The sequence below is a fragment of the Rutidosis leptorrhynchoides genome, chromosome 3, assembly GCF_046630445.1.
Source record: "Rutidosis leptorrhynchoides isolate AG116_Rl617_1_P2 chromosome 3, CSIRO_AGI_Rlap_v1, whole genome shotgun sequence".
NCBI classification, from domain to species: domain Eukaryota; kingdom Viridiplantae; phylum Streptophyta; class Magnoliopsida; order Asterales; family Asteraceae; genus Rutidosis; species Rutidosis leptorrhynchoides.
Window position 1 is genome coordinate 688,536,873 of NC_092335.1, and position 13,011 is coordinate 688,549,883.

A 13,011-nucleotide genomic window follows, 5' to 3' on the forward strand; every position below is an offset into this window, starting at 1 on the left:
TTTTTTGATCTTTTGATGTGTATGTGAAAGAGTACTTTGGAATAAGTCAAGCCTTGCATGTTATAAAAGAATGGCCCTTGTAATTGACCAAGAAAAGGAATCCAAGCATGCTCACTTCACTTCCAAAGCCACTCACATTATTATTAAATGATTTTATAAACTAGACACATTTTATATACTTGCACATTTTATAAAGTTGTTTTTTTATAAAATTAGATTTTATAAAACACACTTAATAAACTTGCATTCTATAAAATTATGTATACATATTTATAAAACTCATTTTTATGAATTCCATATAATAAGTTATGTTTACTTTATTTTATAAAACCAATTTTATAAAATGTAACATAACTTTATTAATTATTTAACCTATAAATAATTAAATTCCTATTATATAAATTATACCATAATTTATATACACATCAAGTAATATTATTTAAGAAAACCATTTTTCTTAAATCTCAAGTGTTGCGTAATTTAATCAATGATCCAATCGTTAAGATCAAAATACGATTAAGGTGTCGGTAAGCTTGTTATTGGGTATGACCCGACTTGGATCAAAACATATTAGCCACATTAATTTAATATGTCTCTCGGGCATACGAAATACCTTCAAAACGAAGCCAATAACAAGCAGAAAATTGCAAAGTACTACAATCAGCGTGTGCGTTCGCGCTCTTATAAGTGCGAGGACTTAGTTTGGAGTCAGAATGACGCAAGTCATGCGGAGGATACTGGAAAATTGGGCCCTCGCTGGGATAGGGTAGCAAAAGCAAGCAACACCGGGGCATACCATCTCGAGACATTAGATGGAAAACCTGTGAAACGCACTTGGCATGCGACATTGTTGAAAAAATGTTATATGTAGCTGTATGGACCTGATCACTCCAATTTATTTTAGCACATTATTTTTTTTCTATGTATTTTCGGTCCGTTTGGATGTGTCGCGATTGTAATCATTATTAATGCCAATTGAATATTTACTCGAGCATACTTTTATTGTTTATTTCTTTTTGTATGCGGTTCCTGCCTACTTAAGGGGTGTCCTCTAGCCCCCATGCGGCAGAAGCCTATTTGGTTACAAGGCTAGACATTAACGGCAGGCGAAGGGAATTGGTTTTCCCCTAGCCAAGCGCCAAGCAGACTAGATGGCTGCCAAGTCGACGTAAAAATACAAGCATTGGTTTGCTTGTGCGTAATTACTCTCGCATTGGTTTGCGTGAGGAACTCTTAAGCATAAAAACATTGGTTTGTTTTTATTTGCGTTGCTTACCATACAGCTAAAGTGCACCCCTAGTACATGACAAAGCAATAACGCAGTAGCTTTTGAGTCTAAGTTGTTCAAGGTAAAATCGCTTAAGTATTGGTTTATTTTACGCAGTACCTGATCATACGCATAAGTTTTGGTTAACTATGCGCATGGGCATGCGGTTAATTCTTTGTTTTGATTCGCGATATATAAACAAATTAATACACTACGCATGACATGATAATATATACCTAAAGTTATTACAAATGGTAATTGTTAAAAACGCCTGCCCATCACGGGACTTAAGGCCCAAGAATTGTATTTACAATTGCCTGCCTAAGCATAGGACTTACGGCGCAAACTATTACAACAACCTAATAATCCTCCTTGAGGAACCCGTCAATCGACATGTTCGGGTCCATCGCAAACGCATTAATTAGGGGGATCAGGATGGCAGTGATGGCTTCTTCCGCTTCCATGAGCACCGCAGCCGTACCCTCCTTCAATTTTTTCTGCACGACGTCGGGGTACGGCGGTGTGAGCCCGCAGGCTTGGATCACCTCTAGCACTGCCTTGTTGATTTCGTGGTCTTTAACCGCGTCAACATAGGCGTTGAACTTGTCGGACATGGGCCCGGAATCCATCACCTTCTGCGTAATGGTAGGAAAAGAGCGGTGCGAAGTTTTGTCAAGTCCGCCTCCGCTAGCTCGCGTCCAGTCACCGCGTCATCCTTCTCCCTAGTAACCTTTTCCAGCTCCACCCGCAGACGCTCAGTCTCCCCTTTGGACTGGTCAACTGCCCCAACCAGCTCTCGGTTTTTCTTTCTCTCTTCAATCAATGCGGTTTTGGTTTCCGCTGCAGTTATCTCTACCGCCTTGCGCGCTTCTCCCGCAGCGTCCCTGTCTTTCTTAACCTGCTCAACTCCCGCTTGCAGCAGCCCTAATTCTGTCTCTTTCTGCACGGCCACTTGATACAAGTTAGTGGAACGGCGGGCTTGATCCGTAACCATGCCAAAAAAGACGAGGCCGTTTTGAATGAAGGCGTTGAGCACCTGATTAAAAGGCAGTGCGGCTAGTTGGTTGCGGAACTCAGCCGGGAAGATTTGTTGGAGGAAGGCGGATTGCTCTGAGGCGTTTTCCGCTGATGACTGGGTGAGCTACGCCAGGTTCGCCAATCGGAAGCTACCGTGTGGCAGGGTTGGTGTAGACTCGGAGTCCAGGTGTATCGTCTTGTCCTTTGACTCGGTGGTAGCTTCAAGGTTCGGATTGACCCGTGGTGGGGTGTGATGCGTCTCTTCAGCATGCTCTGCATATTATACCGTATGGTTAAATAAATGCAAACTTAAATATGCGGTATGCGCGAAAGCAGAACTCTTACCAAATTGGGGAGGTAGATCCGCAGAACGGGGTTCGATGGGAACAAAGTTGTCATTCTGCTTGTCCTCCCTCTGTTTGGGAGTGAGTTTCTTCTTCTTCTGTTGGGATTGGGAGGCTTCGTCGGCCTTGCGCTTATTACCGGAGGTGGCAGGTGCATTCTCGCCAGTTTTCTCCTGCTCTAGCTGCTGGTTCACATTCTGCTTGCGGAAGGCGATGCCTGCAATCTCCTTCGCAGTCAGTACTTTCTTCATCTTCATCTCTGCAAACATGCACGCATGTGTTAGCACATATAAAATAGTACTCTGTTATGTTAGTACGTGATTATACTATTCCTACCCTTTCCATCCGGTCCGACTATGGCTGGACGCACATCTTCCCATGGCCAGTGTGCGGAGATCTTCCCTAACCGCAACATTACGTTCCCGTATGACCGGTGCACCAGCTGTGCGTTAGCGCACTCCGCCAATAGCTTTGTTTCCTCGTCATCAAGGACTGGGGTTTTGTTCATATCCTTCTCCACCTTCTCGCACCATATAAGCATTTGCGGAAAATTGGTACCAACTACAGTTTGGTCAATGTAAAAGAAAGTTTCTTTCCAGTTACCCGCATTCGACTTTGGGGTTTTTGTGAAATTTTGTCGGGCGAAGAAGGTGAACCAGGATTTGTGGTGATTGGCTAAGCGGTATAGATGACAGAAAACTTTAACCAGCGGTACCTTGTTGAGTACGATGCACCACATCTCAAACAGTACTATTTTACCTATGGCATATGGATGTAGCTGCCCTAATCCCACTCTGAAGTGGTCTAGTACGCCTAGGAAGAAGTCAGAGGGGGGAACCCTAAAGTTGCCGTGCTTGAACGCATGTTCGTAGATGGCCACCTTCTTCTCCGGTGGCTCGTGAGCACGCTGATTAGACAGGGGTGGCACCGGATTGTACTTTGCTAATGGTGGGTATTGTTTGACTAAGTAATCAATGTGTTTCTGCTCTATGACCGATCTAACACTATCTACATAGGTCTCGTTAACCTTAGTCATTTTCTATAGAGTGGTTGGAGAATTACTAACCTTTAGACGGTGGCCGAAGTATTTAGGATTTGATCGGAATTGAATATAGCAGCGTATTGGGGAAGCTTGGAGCAGAAAAATGGAAATGTGTGTGAATTGGGGCTATTTATAGTGACGATTTGGAGTCATGGGGTGGAATGCGTTGATCATGGCTATACACGTGTTACGCGATCAACGGGTGGCATTTTAGGTGCGCGCGTGGATGTCAGTTGGGTATGGTTACCTATGAGCGCGTGGCTGACACGCGCCTGCCAACTGCCACTTTACGTCTTGTCAGCCGAATGGTCTTTTGCGACAGTGACAGGCATTAAATGACCTCGAAATGCACGCGGAACATTGAATGCTAGCCATTTTCTTGTTTTTTCCACTTAATAGTTTGATGTCATATGTCTTGCGCCATATAACATCAAACTGGGGGGACATAATGATACCGCAATCCGCATGCGCACTCCATATCTATGCGGGCACCCTCTAGGGTGCGTATGCGTGTGCTCATGTGCGTTATGCGGTATGCGGATTCGTATCTAATGCCTTTGTTCCTGGAACAACGATTACTTGGCTATCAAGTGAATATCTTTTCCATAATTACATCCATGATTCGGGGGAGTTTGTTATGGAAAGGATTGCCATTATCTCGGATGGTTCTAGAATTAGGGTTTGCCTATATATACAAACCCTAACTATCATTCTAAACATCATCACGTTACGTAACCATCATCTGCTACACGTCTTATGTAACAACATCATCTAGCATCTTCTTAAGGTTAACAGGCTAGTTTCTTGATTAACTAGCACCTACAACCTTATTTGGGGCCTTCTGATCAGCGATCACTATCGAAGGTGGACTTAATCACTTGGCCACCCTGCCGACATCATCATGTCGGCCAGGGTTATTCACGGTAGCTGGACCGGAGAGCCTCGTTCTAAGATCCTTAAACCCCAGCCTTCTAACGTGTTGAGCAAGCATATTAAACCCCGTGGTAAAATATGCATGATCATTATTTTAAGTGAAAAATAAAAAATGTAACATAATTTGAATAATTAAAAAGACATCTTCCATTAAAAAATAAAAAATACATAATTAAATTCTTTAAAAAAATTACATAAACTAAACTCAAAAAATAAAGACCAAAAAACATAAACTAATCGATATTCGGGATGTTGTCAATGTTCAAATCATCTTTCAACTTGCCACGAATCATCTTTTTGAGATTTTGAAGATGTATCACGTCTTCCGGGTCTTCAAATTGAGCAGATGATTTCCCCAACAAATCAAATTGTGTAGGTGCGGTCTACATACTAACATATTCATTGAATTTATCAATCGCACATTTCTTATTCGTGGCCACATCAGTCATGTGGTCCATAAATTCTTCCACTCTTGACGAACTCAAACTCTACCACGAGATGACGCTCTTGCGTCCGAAGAAGCCGAATTTTTTTGGGCTTTCTTTGCTCTATCACGTCCCATTGGACGTGGCATTGGCACTTCCCCAAACAACTCCGCCTCAATGTCTTGAGAGAGTCGTACCGAATCTCCTTGAGTTTCCCCAACAGCGTCAACATCCGCATTTTCTTCTTGCACTCGTGCAACCGGATCATTAGGTACCACCCACTTTGGATGTTGACTCAAGAATAAAAATGCTTCCTTGTGAACAAAGTTTTTCTCATATTGACTACAATATGATGTCAACGTAGACTTGTAAATGTCTTCGTCATTAGCTCTACTACGCCAATGATCCTTTATATCCTTATAAATCGGCAAAAACTCCGTACACGACATGTTCGCATATCGCCATTTAGAAGATAACGAATCTTCGTTGCGTGCCCATCCATATTCATTATCATTAAACTTTTCCATTACCGAGCCCCAAAAACTTTTTTTCTTTTGCGATCGGCCAACAATTGGATTCTCCAAAACATCACAAAAACATTCCGACAACCATAAAATTCTTTTTGTGACCACGCCTTTTGTTTCCTCGAACCACCTTCATCCACCGCTTTCCCTACATATATAAACATATTAATAATAATAATAAAAATTATATATATATATATATATATATATATATATATATATATATATATATATATATATATATATATATATATATATATATATATATATATATATATATATATATATATATATAACATAACAGTATGTGTGACGCCCCATAAAAAACCATCGTGTACGATTCGTCAACAACAGGATCTTTACATGGTTGAATACTACATGTTGTTTGAAAACCAGTTTGCATTCATAAAAACATAGTGTTTATAAAAGATAACGTGCATCCTACGAATAGGAGCATAAACATAAGTATTTGACCCTAAGGTCGTTACAAAGCTATTGTTTGAAATTAACATAAACTACGAATGCAAAAGAAAAGTTCCATGAATGAGACATCTCTAGTAATGCAGCGGATAACTATTACAGCAGGCCCTTAACAGCAATTCAATAACAGCATGACAGCAAATCTAACTGCGGAAACAAGAAACCTCTAAGCACCTGAGAAATACACGCTTAAAAGTCAACACGAATGTTGGTGAGTTATAGTTTAAGTTGTAATAGTAACGTAAGGTAGGCCACGAGATTTCAGTGTAACAAAACAGTATGAAAAGTATATGTATAACCGTGGGCATCCGGTAACTAGACTTAACGTTTATAACCCCCTGAAAGTACACTTGGCGAGTGCGTATGTTCACGAAGTATTAAACACCCGTTAAATGCTAGCGCAACTAGCCCGAGTGGGGATGTCAAACCCTATGGATCCATATCTAAGATTTGCGTTCACCGGTTCAAAAACCAATGACTAAATGTTACAGTGCTAAGGGGAATGTTTATGCTGTTATATAACCCACACACATATAAAGTTTAAGTACTCGTGCCTAGTATGTAAAACATAAAAAGCGCATGTATTCTCAGTCCCAAAATAATTAAAGTAAAAAGGGATGCTATAACTCACAGTGATAAAAGCGGTAAAGTTGGTAATGAAAGTACGCAAATAGTAAGTCGGTCCGTAAGGTCGTCAACCTAAATCAAGGGTTACTAGGTCAGTAGGTTGTCTTTATAAATTCTAATAGTGCATAAAATAAGTTTAAGTGTCATCATCATCATCATTCATCATCATAAAAGCTAAGTAAGTTCGACAAGAATAGGGATCGAAACAATAGGCTGACTTCGGTCAGCTGCTACGACCTCTACGTAAATCAAAAAGACGCATAGTCAGTGGCTATGGTTCTGTATATGAGTCCCCTAACTGCTAACCAATTTTCAGAACCTAAATCATCTTCGTTTGACCGTGACAACGGTTTAAGTGCAAGTAGGTCTGAATTTTCAGCACAGCGTTACAAAGGAGTATTGACTTTCGGAAGGCCATAAATCCTAAACCGTAACTCGGATTAAGACGAGGTGTAAACGGAAAGTCATCTAATCGAAACGAACTAACTGAAAATAAACTTTCCATTAGCCCAGGTGGTCTGATCAGATACGAAAAAACAGTAGGTAAGTGCTCCGGTGGGGTTCTTAATGCTTGATGCTCATCACGGTTCTCATCCTTGATGCTTGTAGCTTCAAGTGTACAACTCGTTGATGGATTAGCATCACCTTGACTAAGATTCCACCATCAACACAAAATATGTTAAGACCAAGTAAGGATACAACTCAATCAAGATTCTTAGATGGATGATGAACCAAGGTTACATCATATCCTTAGTCTTAACACAAATACAAGTCCTATTTACAAACAAAGTTACAAACTTTACATCAATCAAACAAGTATGAACATGATCTAAGTCAAATGAAGTGATGGAACCCTAAGCTAGAGAGCTTGGATCCCTTTCACACAATTTATAAGGTCACAAAGCTAGAAAGCTTGAACCTTTATTGTTTTTGAAGATCTTGAAGCATAAAGCTTGGATCTTTAAGTTACATGAAGATAACAAACACAAGTTTGAATCTTTTTATCAAAATAACAAGATCATAAGTGAGAAAACTTAGATCCAACAATAAGATATGAAGATTCAAGCTAGAAAGCTTGCATCTTGGTTGTTCTTGAAGATCTTGAAGCATAAAGCTTGGATCTTTAAGATACATGAAGATTACAAACACAAGTTTGAATATTTTTAACAAAATAACATGATTAAAGCTAAAATAATCTAGATCTACAAAGTTGGTGAAGATTCAAAGCTAGAAAGCTTGAATCTTCCATGTTCTTGAAGGATTCATGCTTGAATTAACAAGATATAATCAAGATCAAAGTTAAAGGAACTTGATCTTCAAAGAATGATGATGATGGCCATGAATTTAAATAAGAAAAAAGAAGAAGAAAAGTAAAACTTACAAGTTTCTAGAGTGAGAAAGACTAGAAAGGAAATAAGAGAGCAAGTGTGTGTGAAATTCAAATGAGAGCAAGTGTTAAATGAATGGATTAAGGGTGCTATTTATAGGCAAATGGGGTGTGGGAATGGCCATATGGCTGTGAGCTTTGTAGGGGGAGGGGGGACACAAAGTTGCTTTTTGGTTAGTGGTTGTCTAAAGTAGGTACTTATGCTAGGATCTCATGTAACATTATGGATAATACTTGATATTTTCGCTAGCATGTTCCCTCTAATTAAATGAGTAATTGTCTTATGTATTAATGGGTCACTAGTAATTAATAAGTGGGCTAATTAATTGAGCCACTAGCTAGAGTAGGGTGGGCTTAAGTCCAACAAGGTAGAAAGTCCAACAAGACTAACTAGTAAGCTTAATTAAATTCCTATGCATAATTAAGCATACAAAAACCCAGGTAATTATTATTATAAAATAAAAATTAATATTTCGCAGTCATAATATTCCGGTTACGACAAAAGTCAAACGTGTGCGCAGTCCGCGGTTTATTCGAAACGTTAAGTAACACTAACGGTTATAAAGGCTTCCGGTGAACAAGTTAAGTATCCTACGTACTCTAAGACACGTTTTAACATATAATTGGAAGTAAACCACGTATATCAAGATTCCAGAGTATAAAGTAACATAGTACGCATAAATACGCAGTTTTGCAAAAATACAAGGCACGAAAGCAAGTCGAAAAAGTCGGGTCGTTACATTACCCACCTGTTATTGGAAATTTTGTCCCGAAATTTAAGCTGATGGTGATGGAGTCGGGAAAAGGTGAGGATACTTCTGCGTCATTTGATCCTCTCATTCCCAGGTAAACTCAGGTCCACGCTTGGCATTCCATCGAACTCGGACAATTGGAATCTTGTTGTGTTTCAAGGTTTTGACCTCACGGTCGATAATTTCGACAGGTTCTTCGACGAAGTGGAGTTTGTCATCAATCGTAAGTTCTTCCAATGGTAAGACAAGTTCCGGTGGAGCAAGGCACTTCTTCAAATTTGATACATGGAAGGTTGGATGAACAACACTCAACTGAGTCAGAAGATCCAGACGATAAGCAACGGGTCCAACACGTTCCAAAATTTCAAAAGGACCAATATATCGCGGGTTTAACTTTCCGTGCTTTCCAAAACGAATTACACCTTTCCAAGGTGCGACCTTCAACATTACTCGGTCACCCACGTTGAATTCGAAGTCTTTACGTTTAAGATCAGCATAACTCTTTTGGCGATCGCGGGCCATCTTAAGTCTCGCCTGAATATGAGAAATCTTCTCCGTCGTTTCATGGACTATCTCGGGTCCGGTGATTTGCACTTCGCCTAACTCGGCCCAACAAATAGGAGAACGACACTTGCGGCCATACAACGCTTCAAAAGGCGCGGCTTTAATACTCGAATGATAACTGTTGTTGTAAGAGAATTCGGCTAGCGGCAGATGCCTTTCCCAAGACTTTCCGAAGTCAATAACACAGGCACGCAACATGTCCTCCAAAGTCTGAATTTTTTGTTCGCTCTGACCGTCGATCTGGGGGTGATACGCGGTGCTCATGTCGAGATGAGTTCCCAAGGCTTCTTGCAAGGAACGTCAGAATCTGGAAGCAAAACAGGGATCGCGATATGAGATAATTGATAGAGGTACACCATGACGAGATACAACCTCTTTGATGTACAGTTGAGCAAGTCTCTCCATTGTATCTGTTTCTTTCATTGCTAGGAAATGAGCAGATTTGGTAAGACGGTCAACGATAACCCAGATTGTATCGTATCCGCCCACCGTTTTTGGTAGCTTCGTGATGAAATCCATCGTAATTGCTTCCCATTTCCATTGTGGGATTTTTGGTTGTTGGAGTAATCCAGATGGCCTCTGATGTTCAGCCTTAACCTTCGAACAAGTCAAACACCTCCCAACATAAGCTGCAACATCCTTCTTAAGATTTGGCCACCAATACTGTTCCTTAAGATCGTTGATGTTAAAGCGAAGGGGTACGAAATAGTATTATTTTTACTACGAAATACGTTCCAAATTACACAAGTTTTAATTATTTATTTACAGATGGGATATACCTAAACCTTACTACAACACTATAGGCAGTGTACCTAATCGTAGAGTAGTATAGTTTTTAGTAAGTCCGCTTCGTTCCACAGGGAGCTGGCTTATTTCACACTATATTTTAATTAACTATATTTGTACAAAATATATATAATTATATATAATAATATATAAAAGGGAGGTTTACCATTTAATGACCGGTTTGTCAATTTTAAAACTTTAGTCGCAGTTAAAACCTAATGTAAAATATTAAATAAAAGACTTAATTTAAAGCGTAAAATAAATAACGATAATGAAATTTCAATAAATAAAAGTGTAATTAAATACAATGACAATAAATAAAAGTGCAATAATTAAAAGTGCAATTAAATATGAAAATAAAGGAATTATGCTTATTTAAACTTTCGTAATCATGATGTTTGACATGTTGATTTTAGTTTATTACCATGGGTTAATTGTTCTTTGTCCTTGATTATTTAATATGTCCGTCTGGTTTTTGTCCATAACAGTCCATCAGTCATAAATATAAAGTGCGAGTGTCCTCGTCAAATTATCCTTATATCCGAAGTCAAATATTCCAACTAATTAGGGACTTAAACTGTAACAAGGTCTTAATACTTTGTTTAATAATTACACCAGGATATCGACTGCGTGTAACCCAAGGTTTTAATACTTTGTTAACAATTACGCCAAGTGTCCTTGTACATAATTTCACCCCTGTTTTAATAATTTCATTGACTATTAATCCATTCCCGTGTCCGGTTAAATGAACGATTATTCGTACATATAAATATCCCGCCCATCGTGTCCGATCGAGTGTATGTGGTTATTTATAGATATGTCTAATTGTAAATCTTCATATTAAATTAACAAACTATCATTTAATTAAACAAATATAAAGCCCATTAATAGCCCGTAGTCTAATTTCTACAAGTGTCGTTCTTTTGTTCAAACCCCAATTATGGTACAAAACTCAATTACCCAATCTTTAATATTTTAGCCCAACATCATGATTACTTCGATTTAAATAAGCATAATAATAACTTAGTTACAAGACATTAATTTAAAAAGGAGAACATAACTTACATTGAGTATTTATCGCGTAGTTTTACACAGACAGAACTTCGACTTTAAAACCCGTAAAATAACCTTTACATAACCCAAACTAACTAATATAAAATTACCCTATACTATATATATATATATATATATATATATATATATATATATATATATATATATATATATATTATATATATATTTATTATATATTACAGAGGGAGAGATTATTGTGGATGGTGTTTTTTTAAAACTCGGCAGAAGCTCGTTGCATTTATAGGACATTTCTGATTTTGGCTGCTCCGCGAGTGCGGAGGTTTAAGCCTTCACAGCTCCGCGAGTGCGGAGTTCCCTGGGCCAGCTCACCAATTTTTGGCCATTTGCTTGTCGATGTTTTATTTAAATATATATAATATATAAATAATTTATATAATTATTTAAATATTATATTATATTCTTGTTTATAGTTGACTTGTAATTTTTGGTCCGTTGCGTCGGGCGTTGATAGTTGGCTCAGGTCCCGGTTCAGGATTTTCGAACGTCCTTTCGTATAATTTAATATCTTGTACTTTGCGTTCCGCAACTTGTACTTTTGTCATTTTTAGACGTTTCTTATCAATAAATTGAACCACTTGGATTGTATCTTGTACATTTGAGCTTTTTTGGTCATTTGCTCTTCAAATCGTCGTTTTCGCCTTTTATCTTCGCACTTATTTAATATAAATGATTACAACTTACAATAGGACAATTACAACTAAATAATTTACATATTGGGAGGATATTGCTACTAAATATATGTTCATTTGGAGCACTATCAATCGTGGTACATTTTTCTGGCTCCTGGATGAATCGAATATCTCGACTTGTGGCATTCATCAAGTATAAGGCTTCGTAAATCTCCACAACGAGGTACCTAAATTCTTCCGGCATAACATCGAAGTCCAGACTCCTTAACCTTGAATTTAGAGACAAGGATGTTCAGGTATTCGCGAGATATGTTCTCCTCCTTTAGAGCCTCTTCTTGGGCTACCCGGATCTGACTGTGGAGGTTCGAATGGATGGTGATGTTCAGAGCCCGAACACGAAGAGGTACCGTTCTCTCCTTTCAACTTAAAGCGTCGGCTACAACATTGGCCTTACCAGGATGGTAACGAAGTTCACAATTATAGTCTTTCAACGTCTCAATCCATCGTCGTTGTCTCATGTTCAGGTGCTTCTGATCAGAGATGTGCTGGAGGCTTTTTGTGATCGGTGAATATGGTACTCTTTGTCCCATAAAGATAGTGTCTCCACAACTTCAAAGCGAAGACAACAGCTCCAAGTTCTAGATCGTGAGTAGTGTAGTTTCGCTCATGAATCTTCAGTTGACGAGATGCATAAGCAATGACCTTCGTTCTTTACATCAATACAAAACCAAAACCATTCTTCGAAGCATCACAGTACACAACGAAGTCGTCACTGCCTTCAGGAAGAGATAGGATAGGTGCGGTGGTTAACTTCTGCTTCAGGGTTTGAAATGCTGCTTCTTGTTCGATTTCCCAAACGAACTTCTTTCCTTTGTGAGTCAGTGCGGTCAAAGGACACGCAATCAACGAAAAACCTTCAATAAACCTTCTGTAGTAACCGACAAGACCTAGAATTTGGCGGATGAAAGTCGGAGTAGTGGGTGTCTCCCACTTGCTGATAGCTTCAATCTTGGCGGGTTCAACTTTGATACCTTGATCACTCACAATATGACCCAGAAATTGGAGTTCCTTCAGCTAAAATTCACACTTAGAGAATTTGGCAAAAAGCTGCTCTCGTCTCAAGAGTTCAAGCACTAACT